The 23,794-nt window shown below is 39.5% G+C and overlaps 1 protein-coding gene across 1 annotated transcript in view; it reads left to right on the top strand.

Annotated features, from left to right (window-relative positions):
• Positions 1-23,794, top strand: part of LOC122815905 (V-type proton ATPase subunit S1-like) — a gene marked incomplete at its 5' end in the record, with an annotated part of 315,745 nt that overhangs the window by 224,043 nt on the left and 67,908 nt on the right. The gene's annotated exons all lie outside the window — the stretch shown is intronic.

Genomic DNA, 23,794 nt, shown 5'->3' with positions numbered 1-23,794 from the left:
CTAAAACATATGTCCATGACCCAAGGGTGCCATTATTATGAGATTTCCAGCAGGTAGATGTAATATCTTGAAACATTTGTGATAACCTAGCTGGGGGCCAAAACAATCTCTGAAAACACTTCCATGCATAAATCCTCCAATTAGGAGAGCTGGTGAGTAAGGAAGGGATAGCCAGGATCCTATCTATTTGTACAGTGGACAGCCAGGATCCTATTTGTACAATGGACAGCCAGGATCCTATTTGTACAATGGACAGCCAGGATCCTATTTGTACATTGGACAGCCAGGATCCTATCTATTTATACAGTGGACAGCTAGGATCCTGTTTGTACAATGGACATCCAGGATCCTATCTATTTGCACTGTGGACAGCCAGGATTCTATTTGTACAGTGGACAGCCAGGATCCTATCTATTTGTACAGTGGACAGCCTGGATCCTATTTGTACAGTGGACAGCCAGGATTCTATTTGTACAGTGGACAGCCAGGATCCTATCTATTTGTACAATGGACAGCCAGGATCCTATTAGTACAATGGACAGCCAGGATCCTATTTGTACATTGGACAGCCAGGATCCTATCTATTTATACAGTGGACAGCCAGGATCCTGTTTGTACAATGGACATCCAGGATCCTATCTATTTGCACTGTGGACAGCCAGGATTCTATTTGTACAGCGGACAGCCAGGATCCTATCTATTTGTACAGTGGACAGCCTGGATCCTATTTGTACAGTGGACAGCCAGGATTCTATTTGTACAGTGGACAGCCAGGATCCTATCTATTTGTACAATAGACAGCCAGGATCCTATTTGTACAATGGACAGCCAGGATCCTATTTGTACATTGGACAGCCAGGATCCTATCTATTTATACAGTGGACAGCCAGGATCCTGTTTGTACAATGGACATCCAGGATCCTATCTATTTGCACTGTGGACAGCCAGGATTCTATTTGTACAGTGGACAGCCAGGATCCTATCTATTTGTACAGTGGACAGCCTGGATCCTATTTGTACAGTGCACAGCCAGGATCCTATTTGTACAGTGGACAGCCAGGATCCTATCTATTTGTACAATGGACAGCCAGGATCCTATTAGTACAGTGGACAAAGTAATACCTTCCTCTTACTGAAATAAATATTCTTAATAGCAAGTGCAGGATTATGACACATGTCATGTCAGACTGACACAAGGCAGAATGTGTGCTTTTGTTGTTTTAGAGCCGTTACACACTTTCCTAATATATTGAACAAATGGATGTATACAAAGATTAGGAAGTTTATGGAGGTTTATAGCTGAAAAGATGAGTGAAGTTAATTGCCTTGAACAAATAAATTCACATTCAGGGATATTATGGTCTTCCATTATTTGACTAAAGGGCTTAAGAGATCCATTCACAATGAATTGAAAAGTATAGTAAACCTGATATGTCCATAAAACCTGATAGGGACATTTTTCAGATATAGCAGAATATCTGGAAAGGCCATATATGGAAAGATAACATTGCCCACATTAATCGCTGAAACCCAAGTCTTTAAACAAGAATATATCACCTTGTACATAAGACTGAAATACTGAAATGGCTTAACTTCCTTTAATTTCAGACAATGTCCCTTAGTATATGCAAGTTTAACAAACACTTGCTTAGAAAAGTAATTGCAGTTTGCAGGGTCTAAGTGTGAATTAATAATGGGAAGGATGACTTCAAACATTAGTTGAACACAAGGGAGTACAGGCTCAAGATGGTATGAATCAGTTACATAACAAAATATGGTAGACTTACGAGATAGAAACTCCAACTGCAAAGAAACTCTGCATGTACGGCTACTGCCAGGTCCCAAAAACAATGAAGAGCAAAGAACTAACAACGGGGCCAGCATTTCAGGCAGCAATCGTTCCTTTTATTTAAGTGCAAAAGCACATACAAGAGTGAGAGAACAGACCGGTTTCGGCTATAACATTAGTTAACCTTCCTCAGTGTAAATGAAATCAAAAAACAAACACTCTTTATATAGCTTTGACAAGACATGTGACCATTCAAAATTGTTCATTTAAACCAGGTGTGAATAGAGCCCCTAACTTAATTACCCACTTCTTTTCTTTTTTATTTAGTATATCATGCCAACCAGTTTTATTGTTCCTTGGTCCACTAATTTTGTCAATTACTGTAAAACTGAAAGATGCTTTAACATGTGTTAGAGTATGTTTGTATAAGGCATTCGTAGTTTTGAGATTTTTAACTTCACTAAGGTGTTCTGACATCCTAATTCTTAGTGGTCTAGAGGTCTGTCCTATGTAAAAAGCAGAACATTGACAACTAACTAAATTAATGGCCCAGTCAGTATTACAATTGGTAAAGAAAGGTTATCAAAAACATGGGATGTATTTTTACTACTGAAAGTCCTAGTTTTGAGAATTTTTGGACAATGAACACAATGTCCACAAGGGTGACAACCTATTAAAGATCCACCTGAAAGGGTGGTCTGTACTTGTGGAGTTTCCCTGAGTTGTCCTTTTTTATAGTGGCTAAGGATGGATCCAAATTCCTCCCTTTCCTGAAAGAGAAATGGCATCTATCACCTAATATTGCACCTAGAGAGGCATCAGCCAACAATATATTCCAATGATGTTGCACATATTCCATCAGAGTGCCTGTGTTTCTACCATAAGTGACCACAAACCTGGGGGGGGGACTTACTGTCCTCGTTTTTGTGTTTATAGAGGAGAAGACTGTCTGTGTGGAGTCTGCATGTTCTCCCGTGGTCGAGTGGGCATTTGAAAGACATGCGTTGAATGGGCGTGCCTTTGTTGAAGGTTGGGTATCGGGCTAGCAACTCGACACCATAAAAAAAAAAAAAAAAAAAACTGCCAATCATTAGTGGACCGGAGTTCCGCTATGGTGACCACTAACCGGGAAAAGCCGAAAGACAAACAACAACAAGAGGAGAAGACTGTTCCGTGTGATATTATCAACCTTATTCTGTGCTTGTAAGACATCCCCCATTTTATACTCTCTGTCCTTAAATCTGGATCTCAAGTCATCACTATAGTATTTTTGCTTCGCTGGCTCAGAACAAATCCGTTTGACCCTCATAAACTGTGATTTGGGAATGTTCCTACAAATATGGGGTGGATGATAGCTGGTGGCCTGGAGCAAAGAGTTATATTCGAGTACCTTCAGTAATTAAAGTGTTATCAGGAGTAATTTTGTCCCTATGATGGCTCAACATAAAGTGTATTCCCCATCTGTTCTCATTCAAATAACTCACAAATTCTTTGAGCTATTCAACGTCTGATCTCCAGACCAACCAACAATCATCCAGATATCTTCTCCAGATATCCATCTCACCCATAAAAAGATTATGGGAGTCATCATAAATAAACTGTTCTTCTATATATACAATAAACAAATCTGCATATATTGGTGCAAATGATGCCTCCATAGCAGTACCTTGAACTTGTAGGAAACATCAATTTTGATAAAAAATAATGTTCTTAGTTAATACATGTTCCACAAGAACCAGCAAGAATGTATTGAAACCAGGGGGGTAAAGCCCAGATTTGTATAGCCAACATTTAAGGGCATCTATACCAGCCCAATGAGGGATGTTGGTATAGAGGGCTGTCACATCCAATGTACATAATAACCAATCAGGCTCAAGTTGTGTTTCTGAAATCACTTGAAGAAACTCGGTGGTATCCCTGATTCTAGCCAGTACCCATTTCAATAATGGTTTAAGGTATTTTGTAAGGAAATGTGTTAGGGGTTCCATCAATGACCCCCTCCCAGAAGCAATGGGTCTTCCTGGTAGATTGATAGGATCTTTATAGATTTTAGGCAGAAAGTAAATGTATTGTCGACTGGGATCAGAAATAGTTAAGTGTTGTTTGGTAGTTTTAGTAATGATGCCTTCCTCCATGACTGACTCAAGAAACTCATCAATCTGTTTTTTGAAATCCAAGGTGGGATCAATGTGCATGTATGTATATAATGTATGTGCATGTATGTATAATAGCAGGCATCCAAAAGTTCTCTCGTGGCCTCTTCATCATACCATGTGCAATCCTGGACCACCACAGCCCAACCTTTATCAGCCCCTAGGATAACCAGGTCATGATTGTTAGCTAGTTTTGAAATACAATCTGTTTTAATCTTAGAAATATTGTTTGACTTGGGTGTGAACTCACTAGAGAGACAATGTAGATCTTTAAAAATCATATTCTGAAACATAAGTACATTGTGGTTCATAGGTGGCATAAACCCAGATTTGTGATATCTGAAATCATCCGACATATCTCTGTCCTGAAAAGATATTTTAAGATTAAGGTTTCTGCAAAATGTTAAAACATCATTAACAAAAGCATCTTCAGGGACAAAGAATCCTGGTATAAAAGATAACCCTTTATTTAGAATACCAATTTTGGCAGGAGAGAGGTTATAAGATGAAATGTTAAAAACATTTATTTCTTGGCAAACATTTGTATTAGTCCCTCCATGTTGGTTACTGCTCCAATGGTTCCTGCCCCCCCCCCCCAGTCTAAACCCAAAGGGCCATTGGAGTTCCTCTTTTTCTGTGCCGGGAACCAGTGGTACCCACAATTTCCCCCTCCAAGCCAGAGGATTCCTCACCTGAGGTATCTATACTGGACATAGATCCCTTTTTTAAGATGGATGTTGGCCGCTTTTTCTTGGGTGGATTTTTCTTAGATTGAACAAAATGAACATGCTTATCTTTACCCATATTAAAGGGGTCCCCCCCTATCATAGTCAGATTGATCCCTCAGGAATTTCCTCTTTTTCCTATCCCTAAGCTGCTCTTAAGAATAGTCAGTTCATGATTAAGTTTCTTCAAGCAGGACTTTTAAATGGGTGATTGCTCATATTTTTTAACATCATCACATAAAGCAGTTATGATCTCTATTTCACTGTCAATAGTTCTGTTATGATGTTCGGCCAAAATTTCAACAAACCTGAGAGAGGCTTATTGTTGAGCTTCGCCCCATGTTTTTAGAAGGATCTCATCAGGATTACTAACCAGTGGTTGTAAGCGTACATGCAAACCCCTGGGTGTTATTTCTTTAATAAAATAAGCCCAAAACAACCTATAATGCCAGATATTGTTTCTGAGCTGTCGCATATGCCTTGTAAGTTCCCAAAAATTTTTTTCAGATCCTTCATCATTGGTTACTATATTGGTGCTATTCATTTGCCCATTGGAATTGTCTAAACCAAAGATGGCCAAATCATCTCTGTCCGAGGCAAGCCCCCGTAACAGGTTGGAAATATCAATCATGTGGTACACTAACATATAAATAAAAATTCAAAACCTACGTAATTTCTGTGCATAGTCAAGTCAACCCATTCGGTTAAAAAAATACACTCCTTTGTCACTTCAAAATCCCAGAGCCAAACGGGAACACAATTCAAATTCCACTCAATGCTTGTTACCAAATGGACAATAACAGTCCCTGCTATTATTACTAAATGAACAGTGTTATGTCCTTATATTAAACCTGCAGGTTCAGAATTTCAAGTGATCCAATGTTAATATCCGGACAATATCAGACCCTATATATAATTAAACATAGTGCTGAGTCCAAAATGTATGGCTACAGTTTATTATTAGGACAAAGGTCTGTACCACTTGATGGTAAAAAAACACACAACTCCCCAGCTTAAAAATTAAAACTAAAGTTAGGCAATAAATATAGTCTGAAAATGACTTAGCACCAATATATCTCATCAAAAAATAGATATCTTATATATAAGACATCAATTCATCCAAAGGGGCATATAGAAAAATCCAAAACAATGCGGCCTGTAAAACAATACGGACTTTAAATGGACTATCAAATTTGATATGTCAATGGGCCTACTAATCGAATTGTACTAATTACACAATAGAGTGGCCACATGGCCATATATCCACTTGTACTCAGGAATATCCCCAAACTGAAGGGTTCTTTTAAAGAGTCCAACAAAAATATTGTCACCCAGTATATTCCTAATTCTATTCCTCTACCTATTAACCCGATAGTGTTATTAGATGTTAACATCAATCATAAATGCCAAATAAGGCCAATACCATAAGCATATATAGCAGCACTAAGAAACAATTATTAAGTTGCCCTATTCAGTAAGAACAAGGTGCCATACAAAAACATTCCAAAACATACAATGTTAAGACAAGAAATACATCCGCTAGGTCGCAAACATATGAAATAGCTTAAACTCAATGTCACAAGCGTTCAGGCAAAAATTGCAAAGTTCTTAGGTAGTTCCATATGATAAACCACCGTAAAAGAAGCCAGCCGATGTATCCGTTTCAGTCCCAGTCCTTGTTTGCCGTATCAGACAAATGATGTAAGACTTATAAGATAAAACTAGACTTAGAAGTTTGAGGTCACCTTGTAGCTCAGAAGCATTGTGAATAGCTTGATGGACTGATACAGGGCTTGGTGACCAAAGAAAAGCAATGATTTGTCGCTCCCATTTAGTTCAGGTATGAGGTTGAGATTCTGAACAGATACATGATATAAAGTACTTAAGTACAGAGTATAATTTTTATATGCAATATTTTTAGTTCAAAGGGTAAGGCCCATGAATGCCATTCATGCAGATTATCAGTTAGTCTTTTCTTGATAAAGTGATAGTTTGGTTCCCAAGTTTTGTCCAGGTTGGGGCTAAATAAGACTTCTAAGTACTTAAAATAATGAGGGTTGAACATAAAATTATGAAATATATTCAAAATGTTAAGAGCAAATACACTGCTAATCACAAAAACTGTATTATAAGGGTTTACTTTATGCCTTGACAAAAACTGCCAGTTTTGAAGGAATTCCCAAAATCATTGAAGAACATTCCCTAGGGCTTCCAAGTGAATGAACAGTACATCAGCAAACAAAGGTGAATGACCACCATTGACCTCTAAGAGTAATCTAAGAACTGATGCCAAAGGCTTGATGACCAAAATAAGTAGTAAAGGTGTAAGTGGTCAACATTGCCACTCTCCTCTTTAGACTGAAAATGGATGAGATATAAAGGGGCCTATCCAAACTGCAGCAAATGATCCTCTATATATGCCCCTTAATTCTTCTATGAGACCCAATGGGAATTAAAAAAAAAACTGTAGAGATTTAAACAGATAGGACCACTGTATCTTCTGCATCAAAAGCTAAAAGAACCCAAGGGATACCCATACACTCTTTTCTTTTAAGACATTGCACTACTTGGAAAACATTTTGCCAAGCAGCCCTTTCCTTCACAAAACTCACTTGATCAGGACGTATAAGATTAGACATTATAGGACCCAAATTTGTCATCCACATTGACATATAAACCTTATAGTTGACTTTCTGAAGTGATATAGCGTGGTAATTGGAACAGCCAGGTATTTACCTGGTTTTAAACATGGCACCACAAAGGATTGTTTCCAAGATGGAAGGACAAGGCTGTGCATAGATACTGACGTACTCGCTTGCCAGAATACACCAAAGGCTGTGGGCAGGAGCAGCTGGTATACTTCCACAGGAAGGCCATTAACCCCATAAAGCTTTATTTGTTTAAACTATTAGATTGCACAAAGTATTTATCCTTAGTTATATGGCTATTTAAAGCAAGTCTCATACCTTCTGTAAATACTGATAGATTGGACAAAGCATTGCCTATGCACCTGGATATTCATCTAAAAACATACCTGAAGCCTCCCGAGCATCGACACACCTATAATAATTTGTAAATTGCTCTAATATGTCTTCAGAAAATGATATCCTCCCGTCACTTGACGTTTTCCCAATCACCAAAGGGGATGTCTGCATAGCACTTCCCAGCCATATTAGACTTGAGGTCTAAATTCACAATACTGGAGATGTAATCTATCCAGGGAAATTGCAGTTTTTATAGTTATGTATTTTTGTATTTTATGTCTAACAGCTAGGAGATCCTGCTTTATGGAATTTGACTTAGTTGAGATATTGGGACCGTAAGTGCTTATATAAATCTTGAAAACAGTTTATTTGTCTATTTGTTTATTTGTTTACCCATATAGTTTACTGATCTCAGTGGATCATTTGCAGGCTTGGGTGAATAGGATCACATAAGAAATGAACAAAACATGTAAACAGATACAGTGCTATGCTAAAAAAAACAAATATCTACACATATTTGCAGATGAAGAATGTGCTACAGCATTTAGTCCAAGAACAGTTTACAATATCAAAACATGGATAGACAAATCGAATTCTTTTTAGCAGAGCTTTGTGGATAAGATTTACCCATAATTTCTGAGATGGATTAGGTTTACAGCTATAGCAGGATATTACTATAGACAGGAATGAGGATATTAGAAGACGCAAGTGAGAATAGTTGCAGGAAGGAACACAACGGGGAGAAGACAGAGAAACGGAGAGAGACACACGTTCTTTGGGTCATGCACTTCATACACCATTTGCCCAAGACTTTAAACATGCATGTGTAAAAAATTTAAAAGTATCCCATAGGATATGCGGAGGATAAACCTATTCTGCATGAATCTGTAAATATTCTTGGGCCATTTCTTTAAATAGCTTAGGAAATTCAGGTCTCCTTGTAAAAAATTGGGGTAGCCTCTAAGACCAAGGGGCAGCAGAACTTGGGTTAGTCAACGGACATATTAAAGCTTTATGGTCAGAACAAGGGAAGGGAGCTGTGCTCTGGGATGGACTTAAATTAAAAAACAGTCAATCAAGGTAGATCGTATCAATATGACTGAATGCTCAGAACCACAGTGAATAGTGCACAAATGCAGAAGCCTGTGATAGGTGAAAAAAAACCCAAGTCAACTAAAGAAAACTCAATTGTCCATGCAGTTAAAAATTTTCCAGAGGCAGAGAAATGAGAAGGGTTATTTGCAGATGAATCTGTTGGGTAGGTGATACAGCTGAAGTCTCCTAAAAGAATTAAGGTACCTTTAACTCTATCTTGCACATAATGAAATAGGGGTCTAACAGTTTTAATACCCATATCTGGATGTAGATAAACATGCACAAGTGTAATAATATTGTGGGCATACTGAAACACCATTCCTGCAACCTTTCCTCTATTTTGATAAAAGGTGTCTATAATACGAAGAGTAGACTTTCCCTTTTCAACAAAAATGGCCACCCCTTTACACTTACCAGAAATATGAGCAGAGAAAGCTTCAGGTTGGTAACCCCATTCTGTTACCTGAGTATGTGTCCTGAATGGGTATGATATCTGGTATCTGTTGTCTGATCCAGCTCCATAATCTAGCATGACTGATGGGGCAGGTGATGCCGCCAGTGCCATTCACAGTAAGCCATTTTATTCAGCAACTGGACCATTAATGAAATGACCATCCCAACTTCAGACTTTAATAAGTACTTATTTCTGTATTTGCCTTTGTTTATCAGGAAAGTCTGATTGGGTGGAAACTGCTTTTCAGTGAAAGCCCAGGAAGAAAATCTCCTTACATATGATACCAGTAAAATAAAGTAATCAAGGTTACAATTGTTAGGACAATAAAATAGAAAAATAAGAATGAGCATTTACTAATTCCAGTCCAAGTCCAGTTTTAGCATCTGTAGTTTGCATCTTAAGAAAACAACATGCGCTAGAAGGAAAAAGTAAAGCAGAGGGAGGTATACAACTATATGAAGAAGAGGGCGGGAGACTACATGGAAAAGTGAAAGACGTGGTCAGAAAGGAAGAAGTCAGTGCTGGGGGTACAAAGAATGACAATGTGTAGAAGGCAGAAAAGAAGTGGGCCAGGAGTGTGAGAACATTTCTGGCATTAAGCAAAGCAAGGTCGATGTCCTTTCTTCAGAATGCCATATTAATTAACTAACACAAAACACTAACATATGCGAGAGATACAATTATACAGCCAAACTGGAAGCTAAGCTGTCTCCACCCAAGACTGGAACAGACAGTGAAGAGGAGAAGGTTAACACTTGCACCACAACTCCAGCCGCACACAGACCTACTAAACCAGCACTGTCAAAAAATACACATAAATACACAAAATCATACTTGGAGGCTCTAAATAAAAACCTGCAAAAGCATCAGAGACCTCCAAAGCAGACACCCAAACAACCTGCACTTCCTATCACAAACCAGACAACACATAAAACACAAAATCAGTGTGCTGCACAATCACAGCCCTTAAGGCGAAATAACATACCTAAGACACTAGTAATAGGTGACTCTATAGTCAGGCACACTGACGTCCCACTCACTAGGCTGGACAAGCAGAAGGTTACTGTTTCCTGCCTGTCGGGAGCCAGAATCCGCCACATAACACAAGCACTCAGGTCACTCCAGAACAAGTACAAATATGACTCTGTCATTGCTCATGTTGGTGTGAATGACCTGAGACATACCTCCCTGGACTACATGAAACCAGACATGGAAGAGCTCTCTGATCATGCAGCCCTGGCTGGTATGACCATGACCCTGAGTTACATCCTGCCCTCACCAAGAATGATACTTCAGTATGAAGAAAAAATTATTAATTTCAACAATTGGCTAAGCTTCTGGTGTCATTCAAAGAGGATCCAGTGTCTGTCAGCCTGGGGCGACATGCTCGACAAGCCACATTGCTTTGCAAATGATGGCTTGCACCTGTCACCCCTAGGCTTTTGAATACTGGCCAAGGCTTTTGCTGCCCCCATAGTGCCTTTTTTAGGCAAGGCTCAAAAGTCAAACCCACCTCTGTAAACAGCACAATTAACAAAAAACTGAGGGTTATGCTACTCAATGCCAGGAGTTTAAATCTCAAAATGCACATGCTCGAAGCACTCCTCAGTATGGAGAATGTTGACATCTGTGCAGTAACTGAAACCTGGTTCAAGTCTCCAGAGAGCACCCCAGCACTACTGGGCTACAACTCATACCACATGTTTCGGCCACAGAATGCGGACCGAAACACAAAAGGAAGGGGTGTATCCATATTAATCAAGGATACCTACACCTCCAGTTTAGTGGCGCAGTATGATACCTCTGAGATCATCCATGTGCAACTAACATCAGGCAAATCTGCAATGCAAATTGTGGCCTACTACAGATCACCCTCCATGACCCAAGACCACCACTCCACCTTTCTGGAGACACTGGAAAACATGAAGGTCCTACCAAACACCCTGATATTGGGCAATTTCAATTACCCTACCATTCACTGGGAAAACTACTTGAGTACAAATTCCCAGGCCCAGCGCTTCCTGCAATTCATCAACTCAAACACCCTGGATCAGCTGGTAAACTCCCCTACCAGAGGTGAAAACATATTGGACCTGGTCATCACCAACATGGGCGACAGGTGTTCCACATCGGAGGTCAACTCGTCACTGGTTAGATCAGACTATAAACTAATCACTCTGGATGTCCACACCCCACCACCACCCCCAACTAAGGAAACCACAGTAAAAAACTTTTCTAAAGCAAACTTCACCTTACTTAAGACAGAAGTGGTAAGTTTCACAGCCCCCATGCTAAAGGATAATGCTGCCCAAGATGCAGAAACCTTTACAAATGCATTCTATGAGCACCTACAAGGAAGCATGGATTGTGCCATCTCTAGCAAAAACAAGACTCACTCCTCTAAGAGAAGGAAACCAGTTTGGTGGACCCCTGCCATAAACAGGCTATATAATAGAAGGAGGAAACAAGTTCAGAAAACAAGCAAATCCCAAGAAGGAAAGACATCCCTGATCAGTATCAGTAAGAAACTGAGGTCCCTCATGAAATCATCCAAGGCTAACTTCGAAAGAAAAATAGCCAAGGATTTAAAAGATAACCACAAAGCCTTCTTTAGCTATGTTAAGAATCTAAGTGGCAACTCACAGATATGCACTGAACTAGTGCAAAATAACACAAAATATACTGAACCTACTGATATTGCCAACATCCTGGCAGATAGATTCAGTGCAAACTTCACCCCCCCCACCTCCAAAAGGGCCCACAACAATATCGGAAAAGTGTAGTGTCCCAAAAAATCACAGACGCACACGTGAAAACAGCCCTTTCAAAAGCCAAAAACACAGCATCAGTGGGGCCAGATGGTGTCCCAGGCTGCATCTTGCACGAACTACAGAACAAATTAACCCCCCACCTAAACACGCTATTCAATCTCAGCCTCTCCACAGGCTACATGCCCATAGAATGGCACACAGCAACGGTTATTCCTCTCCACAAAGGAGGGGCCATAACTGAACCTGGTAACTATCGCCCCATAAGCCTGACTAGCTTGGTCTGCAAGGCTATGGAGCGCATCATCATGGAACTCATTAACAAAGACATTGGGAACCTCCAAACACTTGACCCGACCCAGTTCGGCTATGTTAAGGGCAGATCATGCGTACTAAACCTGGTTGACTTCTTCAAGACAGTCACCAAGGCCATAGATGAGGGAAAGGTGGTTCACACAGCCTACCTTGACCTTGCCAAGGCTTTTGATACCATTCCCCACTCAGCCATTACAGAAAACCTCACCAGTCAGAACATAAACCCCTATGTCACGAGATGGGTTGCCAACTGGCTTACAGACAGAACTCACACGGTAAGAATAGCAGGCTCCAGGTCCAACTCTAAACCAGTCACAAGTGGTGTCCCGCAAGGCTCGGTCATCAGACCCCTACTGTTCAACATATACTTCTCAGAAGTACAGGCAAACACAGGAGGACTATAGCTAACCAAATTCACAGGTGACTGCAAACTGGGAGCCATAACTGACTCTCCTGCTGACATGGACATCCTCCAAAAGGGCCTTACTGAGACGGACACCTGGTGTCAAAGTCATGGCCTCAAGCTAAATGCCAAAAAATGCATAGTCATCCCATTTGGGAAAAACAAAACACCCATGAATTACCACATAGGTGGCAGCCCTCTTAATACAGAAGAGGTAATAAGAGATCTGGGGACCCAGGTAGATAGTAATCTCTCCTTTGACAATCATATTGCCAAAGTTGTTAGGAAATCCTTCTATGTGGTCCATCTAATTACTAAAGGGTTCACATCTAGAAAAAAAAGAGGTTATAGGGACCATCTACTTGTCACTCATTAGACCCATCATAGAGTACAATGCCCCATTTGGGATGTACCTGACAAGACACTTCCAACAGCTGGAAAGACTACAAAAGTACCTCACCAAGAGGATTACTGGTCTCAAACATATGTCCTATGCAGCCCGACTGAAAAAACTCTGGCTGTACTCAGTGGCATATCCCTTACTCAGAGGTGATCTCTGCCTGACTTACAAAGCCATGTCCAACTCAGAATTGATGGACATGCTCCACCTAAAGAAATCCAAGTCACTGCGAGCCATGCACTCTAGTGAGCTAAACCTCGCCACAACAATAAATAGAACATGCTGGAGGGATAGATTCTTGTCACAGAGACTCCCCATGATTTGGAACAAAATTCCAAATTACATCAGGCAGAGCCCCTCACTAATGCTCTTCAAGAGAAACCTTGACGAGTGGATGGGTAACAGAAAATACATCCCTGGGATCACTTCATTGGCTCTGCTTGACAGAGGATCAGTTAATTAATCAATGGGTCAGCGAAAGCCGACACACTCTGGCTAGGCTTATAAATGCCCTCGGGCAGATAGCCTAGTACCTACCTATGAATCTATGAACCTATAATGTAACTAAAGTGTAAACTGAAGCTCTCTTCATAAGAGTTTTGCAGAAAAAAAGAATTAAAAGAACTCATGGAAAGAATGAGAGTGTAAAATATCTTATAAAACAGAATAAATAACAACTTCAGAACAAAACATTCATCAACTCTGTACCTTGCAACACATACACTTTTGAGGCAGAAGGTGAGTAAACCTCCCGCTGACCTCCAACAATCTTACATCATCAGTGGTATATGTGGAGGGTGGCAAGTGTTTAGTACAAAAATACTGCAGAACCATATCCATCATGGTTTAACTCTCAGGAGGTAAATTTTGCAACCTCTCAGTAAGATGCAAAAAAAAATAAAACAGTGCATAAGTACTCAGTGTGTAAGGAAATTTGATAAAAACTAGAAAAATGTTCTGTAGGAATAAAAGTAAATACAAAGGGACACTTGATGAGATCATTCACACTGACAAGTTGCTGGACTGCAACAGCTGCCAGGACAATGATCTTCAAGGGAAAAGATTCTTAGGATGAAATAGAGTCCTAGACGCAGTCGTTCTGGTTACCAGGTTTGCAAATATTTAGGCAAAAGATTATTACATATTTCAAATAACATTCTGAGGATACAGTTTATATGCTTGGATGATTAGGCACAGAATTTTTGCATTAACCATTATCTGTGAAGTAGCAATAGGAGTTGTAGAAATAATGATATGCCAGTGATGGTAAATTTATAACGACACAAGGAGGCATTAATATTGGATAAACAACTTCATCACTCATCTTTTCCTGGGTCCAGTGTTATATAACACACATATACACATTTTGATATATATATATATATATATATATATATATATATATATATATATATATATATATATGTGTGTGTGTGTGTGTGTGTGTGTGTGTGTGTGTGTGTATATATATATATATATATATATATATATATATATATATGTGTGTGTGTGTGTGTGTGTGTGTGTGTGTGTGTGTGTATATATATATATATATATATATATATATATATATATATATATATATATATATGCACAAACATAGATATATCTATATATTTATATATAGATATATGTATATACACACACATACATGCACAAACATATATATGGTACTCAACATATGGTTTAGCAAAGGAGATAGTCACAAGATCACATACAAGATTGGCCAACATGTAACTCAGGTACACTTCCTCCTAGTAAGGAAAGGGTGTTGGCATAGAATTAGAGATTGCAAAATCATTCCCAGTGAAACAGTCATTCCACAGTATAAACCACTGGTTGCCACAATCAGATGCAAGCAATGGTCAGAGAAGGCTCTAAGGTCAACAGAGACTAAGCTGAAGACCTGGAAGTTGACAGGAGAGAAAACAAAAGAGAGCAAGTCAAGGTTGTAGCATGTCAGGAAGAAGAGGAAAAAGGAGAAATGGACCTGAGAACTACCTTCCCGGATTATAGGAAGAGAGAAATGATGGAGCTCTTAGAATATATGCCTGAGGGCAGATAATGAACCAAGGCTCAAGCAGCATTTTACCTTCACCTAGAATGATCCTACAATATAAACAAAAGATGACTGGCTTCAACAAATGACTTAACTTCTGTTGTGATTCAACGGGAGTATAATATATATCTAACTGGGAGGATATGGTAGTCAGTCCAAACTGCTTTAGCTGAGGTGACCTGTACCTTTCCCCCAAGGCTTTCATAGGTTCATAGATTAGTACTAAGCTAACTGCCCTTGCGAGCCATTTTAAGCCTAGCCAATTATCCCTTGTGAGACTCAAACCCTGCACCTTATGTTTGGTAAAGCAAACACCTTAACCATTAGGCCACCCTCCCAACCAGTAGGTTAGTGAAAACCTTATTTGACCCCATAATGCCATTTTTAGACAATCTTCAGAAACTTCCAGCATAATGAAACAAACCAAAATTCAAATAACATGAATATTATTGCACTGCTTAATGCTAGCAGCCTTAACAAAACACTACACTCCCTCACTCCCTACAGGTACTCCTGACCATAGAATGCATTGGTATATCCATCATCATGAAGACCTGATTCAAGAATATTGAAAGCACCCCATCATTGCAAGGGTTCCGTGCCTACCACTTGTTTGAAACCTATGTTCCTAGTAGATGCTTGATGTATACACGCCTATATCATGACCACAAAATTCCTTGGGGTATTGACATGCCAGCAATACTTTGATAAATTCAGGGTGACATTGACTAGGCTTAAAATGTCACTCTGTCTGATAGCCAGGAAACTACCTATGAACCATGCATTCAGACCCATCTCACTACATGAAGGCACTAAAGACAGTGAGTCTCTATATTTGTACAACAGAATTTCATCTCCAGACTCATTAAGCAGGATTATTAACATGGAATTCCTCCATGTCCAACATACCATTAACAAAACTTCATATCATATGATAGTTAACAATAGGATCCCCCATGCCCCCCCCCCCCCAACCCATAACTCCTATCTGACTAGTCTGGAAGTCCCAAGAATTCAGCTAAATACCATTCTCCTCAGGGACTTCAACTCCTTCTCCATCAAATGGGAAACTTGTATATCCCCGAACGTATATATAGTGATTTCTGGACATCATAAATACAAATTTGCTGGACTGGGTAGTCTGCACCCATAATATGATAATACAAGAGACAAAATCTTGGACTTGTTTGTCACCAGTATGGCAAAGCTGTACTTCCTACAAGTTGTAACATCCTCCCTAATAAAACTGGATCATAAATTAGTCATATTCACCATAAGCGTGACGCTAGAAGCATCCTACAAAGAGGAAAATCCCAGGGTGCAAAAAACTCCCTTACCAGCCTCAGTAAGAAGCTGAGATCCCTTATAAAATTCTCCAAAGCTAGTTACGAAAATAAAATTGCCAAAGATTCCAAAGACAACCACAAAGCATTCTACAGCTGTCAAGAATCTAAATGGCAATGCTCAGAGCTGCTCTAAGCTACAACAGAATGGCATTAAATATACTGATCCCAAGGATATTGCCAATATCCTGGCACATCAATTCAGTGCCAAATTCACCCCCCCTACCCCTCCTAAAGGGCCCATCTCAATACTGAAAGATTGCCAAATTCTGGTAATAACAGCCACACAGGTAAAAATCGCACCCTCCAATGCTAAGAATACAACATCCATGGGACCAGATGACATCTCGGGCTGTGTACTACATGAACTACAAAATGAACTGGCACCTCACCTAAGTGTCATGTTTAATTATAGCCTTACCTCAGGCTTTGTGCTCACTGAGTGGCACACAGCTACAGTTATCTCACTCCACAAGGGGGGATCCACCTTGGATCCTGGGAACTACCACCCCATCAGTCAGATGAGCCTGATCTGCAAGGCCATGGAACATATTATTACAGAACTTTTAAACAAAGACATTGGCAACCTTCAAACACTGGACCTCACCCAATTTGGGTTTGTGAAGGGCCGATCATGTCTCCTGAACCTGATTGACTTCTTCAAATCACTCTCCAGAGCTGTGGATGAGGGTAAGGCAGTCCACACAGCTTATTTGGACCTCGCCAAGGCCTTCGACACCATCCCCCACTCTGGAATCATAGATAAACTTACTAAGCTGGGCATTAATCCCTACGTCACTCGATGGGTTGCCAACTGGCTTACTGACAGAACCCACACTGTAAAAGTAGCTGACTCCAAATCTAGCTTCAGACAAGTGACAAGGGGAGTACTTCAGGGTTCAGTCCTGGGACCACTTTTGTTTCACATCTACTTCTCTGACGTGCAGGCCAATAATTAGGGACTCTGGATAACAAATTTCGCAGATGACTGTAAACTGGGAGACATTATTGAATCCCCAAATTATGTGGATATTTTACAAAAGGGCCTTACAGAAACAGATGCTTGGTGCCAGAGCCATGGGCTCAAGCTCAATGCCAAGAAATCTATAGTTATCCCCTTTGGGAAAAACATGTACCCATGAATTACCACATAAGTGGCAGTACACTAAACACTGAAAGTGTGATAAGAGACTTAGGGACACAGATGGACAGTGGTCTCACCTTTGATAACCACATCACTACAACAGTCAGGAAATCCTTATATGTGGCACACCTCATCACTAAGGGCTTTTCATCCAGAAAAAAGGAGGTCATTGTCCCACTATACTCATCCCTCATTAAAACCATTATAGAATACAGTGCCTCATTTGGTATGTACCTCTCAAGACATCTGCAACAACTGGAAAAGCCACAGAAATATCTCACTAAAAGAATTACAGGCCTAAAGCAGATGCCCTATGCTGACCATCTAAAAAAAACTCCAGCTATACTCTGTCGCATATCGTTTACTCATAGGCGATCTCTGCTTAACATACAAGGCCATGTCAAACCCAGAGCTGTTGGACATGCTACACTTAAAGAAATCCCAATCCCTCAGAGCCACATGCTCCAGGGATCTAAACCTTGTCATCACAATAAACAAAACATACTGGAGGGATAGGTTCCTGACCCAAAGACTCCCCAGAGTCTGGAATAGACTGCCCATACATGTCAAGCAGAGCACCTCTTTGGCCGTCTTCAAAAGGAACCTTGACGATTGGATGGGACATAGAACATTCACCCCAGGGATCACGTCAGTCACCCTTCTACACAGGGGTCCAGGGAAGTAAATATTGTGGGAAGAAATAGCCAGGGAATTGTTATGGCTAGGCTTGTATATGCCCTAGGGCTGATAGCCTAGTACCAACCTGTGAACCTATGAACCTATGAACCTTTCACCTTGATGACTCCTCTATGAGTGAGAAGTCCTTCACCACCAATGCCATGCACATGTAAATGACTACATTTAAAAAGCTGTGGCCCTCTGAAATAAATATAATGCCAATTTTAAAAATAAACCTCTGTGGTGGAACTCAAATGCAAACAGGCTCTACAATAAAGGGAAAAACTCATTGCTGTATGCACTGCATATCTAGATCCCACAACAGTGTTTGTCACCATCCCTCTCTCAAGCCTAACTGGCTCACAAATTGAACCCAGGAAGTTAGGGTGGTTGGATCTTCTTCCTTGAAAACAAACTGTCACTAGTGGGGTATCCCATGGTTTGGTCCTTGGGCCACTCAGCTTTGGCATCTGTTTCTTGGTGTTCATAGCTGATGTTAAGGGCTTATGAATGACCGACTTTGTAGATGACTGCAAACCTGGTGCCATCATCAACTTTTCAGACGATACCAAGATCCTTCAGAAAGGTGTTTGACAAACACATAACTGGTGTCAAAGCCATGGCCTAAAACTAAATGCCAAAAAAATGTATAATTTTATCCTTCAACAAGGATGACAGTCAATGCAGCTATCACAATAAAAACACAACTCTGAAAACTGACTCAGTAATGAGGGGACATGAGAATGCATGTAGGCACTGAGGTGTCATTCGACCAGCGTGTATCCACTGCTGTAAGGAAGCCCGTTTTAGTTGTACATCTTATTTATAAGGGTATGGCATCTGGGTCCTGGAATGTGATCATTCCACTGGATGAACTAATCCACTGTATCATGCACTCGTTAGGCTGATCACTGAGTATAACACTTCCTTCTGTATATGCCTGACCAAACACCTGGCACAAATTGAGTGACCACATAAAGAAACTCAAGGGCCTAAATCACAAAAGCTACACTGACTCTCTCATAGCCTCTGTCCATTTTTTTTTTTTTTGGTATCTTACAGGCTACTGAGTGGCAATGTTTGGCTCATTTACACAACCTTTAGTGACCCAGTCCATTCAGATCTAGAACTCTTCCTCTAGACTCACCCAGGCACTGGTTTCTAGGGCTGAAAGCTCATCAATTAAAATTATCAGTCTGTCAGGTAAAATGGGTCAGGGTGGTTGCATTAACAGCAGCAGTCATCATCTTCAGCCAATGGAAGACAGGCCCAGATAGTTTCACATAATGGTGTACTCAGTACGAGTCCCACAATCAGAAAACTCACTGGGGTGCAGGATTCCAGGAATACTGGTCAGTTTCTTATTTTGCCTCAGCAAAGATATCAATGAAACCTTGTATGAGTATTAGCTAAGGTCAAGAAATAGCAGCGAAGCTGTAGAGCTTGGTCATCTACTTATGTATCACCACACTTCTTTCTTTTATTTTTCACGAATGCTTATCTGGAAAATATTATGATAGGTATTACACTTCTCTGGTTTGATTCTCGGCTGGGGTGCCTTCTGTGCGGAGTCTGCATGTCCTCCCTGTGGTCGCATGGGTTTCCTCCGGGTGCTCCGGTTTCCTCCCACATCCCAAAGACATGCGGTAGGTGGATTGGACACTCTAAATTGTCCCTAGGTGTTGTATGTATGTATGTGCCTTCTGTGGAAGGTTGGATGCCAGACTGGCAACTCAACACCGTAAAACTCCACTGCCATTCATGAGTGGACAGGTGATCTGCTGTGGCGATCCCTAACCGGGAAAAGCCAAAAGAAGAAGAAGAATTATGTTAGGTATTGCACAAGGTTTGAAATCTATGTAGGTAAAGTTCAGATTATCTTGTTTTATGAGATACTCTTTCATTTTAATAGCAGTGTTTTGATTTTGTTTCTGCAATTTGTGCAACTAAGCAGTTCAAATTGTGTTATTATTGTGCTTTATTTGACAACACAAATAAAGGTTGGAAAAAAATCTAGTATACATCTGCAAGTCCAATAGTGGCCAAAATAGTAACTATTTGAAATGCCGGGAACTGCTAGAGCAAGCCCAGAAATAAGGAGACTGAATGGCCGAAAAATAGTCTTACGTATAATGTCTGAGATGTCATTTCTAGGAATATTGTCTTTTCTTTGAGATCTGATGATCTCAGAGTTGGTATATAAAACTTAGGAGGCTTGGGGTGCAGGGTGGGTTTGCCCCCCTGCAAAAAAAATTTTAAAGAGCGATTTCTGTGATTTGCTGTTCTCCAGGTTTTCAGTCTTTACTTTTTCCCAGCTTGTCAGCACTCTGCATTTTGAGTGCCAAGAATTCAATAGGGAGCTGGCAGAAATGCCCCACTCAAGATATCTCTTCTGCAACTTAACTGGATAGGTGTATATGTTATGTGTATTTGGAAAGCTTTTAGAAAAGTTAGACTTGTATTCAGTGTACTTTCTGAAAACAAAAGACCTTAAATGTATTTACCAGTGCAGTTGGGGTCAGCAGCAGTAGCAGTTACTCATAGCCCTGTAAGTGGGTCGTAACATCAGCACAGTGTATTTTACAGCAGGGATGGTAAGATGTAACACAATTTGCCAATGAAAAAGGTGAGCCATAAACTAAAATATCACCTGAGATCTTTGTTATTGTGTTACAGGACGAGAGAAACAAATTGCCATGAGAATCCACCCTTGTCCACTTTACTCACTAACCCTAAACCTGCCCATGTCCCTCACCCTAATGCTGCACATTAATTTACAAAAACCCTTTCCCAAACAATATCATTATTCAGACAAATTTGGTGGTCTGAAGTGATCGTTTGGGTTAGGATTAAGTGATAAGAAGAGGCGACAATTTGGTTTCCTTTTTCTTATCACTAGGTGTTCAGTATTTTTTTATTTTGTTTTCAAAGTGTCATCACTGATGCATGTACTCCTCCATGTGTCCTATAGTCAGTCTCTCTGCATATCTTTGATATGCCCAGGGCCTATGGCTAGCACATCTGTCATGGGAGATACCTTGGCCACATCTTCATTAGGTACCTCTTGTTAACTAGCTTCAAGCAACAAAATATTTCATTATGGAAGAAATGACCACCCGTATCATAAAGGTTTGAGAAAAGAAATGAGGACCTTTTATGCCAAGCATGCAGTTTTCCTAATGGAATCCATAACTTTCAGTAATTTGAGCAATTCATCCAATATTCTGTAAACAGACCAATAGCCACCTTATATGTATTTGACGCCAAGCAGTGCTACATAAGTAGGTGAGTTACAGGAGCCACGATTAATTATAAACTTCATGTACAGAAACTTCACAAACACTATATATTTATTGGAATTTTAAAAAAAAACTTACCCAAAAGCTACTTCTACCTCATGTGTTTGCCCAAAAATGTGGTGTTTGAAGGGGTCATGGGGGCATGTACAGGTACTGGATAATAGAGTATTATATATTTTTGATATAAACATTTAATGCAGAACTTTGAATGGCATTTTTAAGTCTGTTTTACTCTCTCATAACTGTAATTATTTCAGTATAGAGTTTGATTCCACAAACCTGTTGTCTTGATGGAACCTTGCATAATGAAGAACTTGATTGTTTAGTGGCTGTTTCACTATTACCAGTTTGTTTTCTGTGATGCCACAACAGTAGCAAATTTGATGTTTCCACTGAGTTTAGACATATCTGATTTAGTTGTTTAACTGTGGGGTCCAGTGGGCAGCAAAACTATTGCATGGTTGTTGTGAGGGGCTTTTCATAACAACTGATATGCTGATTTTTGTTTTTTCAAAATCTTTATTCCATGGAGAGCACCTTTCTCTTTCTTATAGGTTCACTGAGCCATGGCCCACTGAAATGTGACTTGGAAGAACATTTTTAGTAATAGCTTTTACCTACCAAGTGAACAGCCTGGATTCCAAGTAGATAGCTACTTAGGATACACTGGTAATACTAACTGGCTAGCTGCAAGCTTTCAATAGTAAGACAGGAGATAATTCTGCTAATATACTCAGCTCATACCAAGTCCTGATCAACATTGCTTTATCTTTACAAAGTGTTTAGAGACTATTATTCAAATTAATACATTAACAGTGTGCTTGCTAGAGTGCATTTTTCCAAGAGTTGGTTTTATGCCTTGTGAATGATGAAATTGTAATGCAGTCATGTTGTCATAACATTTAAATAACTTTATAAAAAGATAAAGATGCAACACATCATAAATAAATTGATTCAGTAATACATAAATAAATAAAACTAGTGTTTCAGCTCATAAATTGATTCAGTAATACATAAATAAATAAAACTACTGTTTCAGCTCTCATCATCCCCAATACTAAGAGTATTCTTAATAATTAAATATAAATTGGTTCAGAAGTGTAGGTTAAATAACTACTAATTTCTACTTGTTTCACAAAATGGCTAAGTGGTATTTATTTGAAGGTATACAATGGTCAAATAATAAACTGAATGGAATGAAGTAACATCTTATACTCCTCATTTTGAATAATTTCACTCATATTTTTGTGTTGACATTTCATGACTATGAAGAAATAAAATGTTAAAAGTAACTTGCATCACTTGGCAAATTCTAAAGTTTAGCAACCCCCTTTGGTAACTGAGCATGCTGTATTATCTGATTATTTGAAAAATAAGAGGATATTTCAGTTGACAATTTTAGGAGATAATTAGAGAAATCTTTGCTAAAGTCACGTTTTGAAATTATATTACAATGATTGTATAAGTTAAGGAAGAAGTCACAAAGCATTGTCTTTACTTACTCTCAGAGGAAAAATGACAAAAAGAATATGGAACAATTATTTCCAGGAAGCATAAAGCGATATAAATGAATTATATGTCAATATTATAAAGATGTATATTATAGATAAAATATAAAGTATGTAAATTAATCTCTTAAGTAAATAATTCATAACTTTATGGGTTCATAGGTTCATAGATTCATAGCTAAGTACCAGGCTACCTTCCCTTGCAGGCCATTTTAAACCTAGCCATTTGGCCTTGTGGTACTTGAATCAACCTATCTTGCTTGGTGTTAGATTGGCCTCATCCATCCCATACTTGATAATTATATATTACCCCTAGTGAAAATAACTGGGATCATACCATAGATAATTTGATGGAACCCATGCATGAGATAATACATTTAAGAGTGTCCCCCTGTCCATTAGGACTACCGGATGCAGTCCTGTGGTAAACTATCTATTACCCATCCACAGATCCAAGTTGCAGTTGAATATGGACAGGCATGAGATTTGGTTTACATGGGTGGGGAGTTTTTCCATAGCAGTGGTATCATCCGCAAGATATGTCTTTTCTTGGAACTGACGATTTCTGATTCCATTTTACTTGGTGATGTTCTGTAGATTCATATCAGCATTGGGTTGTTGAATGTCTTGTATGCCAGATACAGGTCACCTCTTAGCAGTATGTAGGATACTGAGTA

This window comes from Protopterus annectens, chromosome 11.part0, assembly GCF_019279795.1.
Source record: "Protopterus annectens isolate FY-2018-M chromosome 11.part0, PAN1.0, whole genome shotgun sequence".
NCBI classification, from domain to species: domain Eukaryota; kingdom Metazoa; phylum Chordata; order Ceratodontiformes; family Protopteridae; genus Protopterus; species Protopterus annectens.
This window is presented reverse-complemented; position numbering and strand designations above follow the sequence as displayed.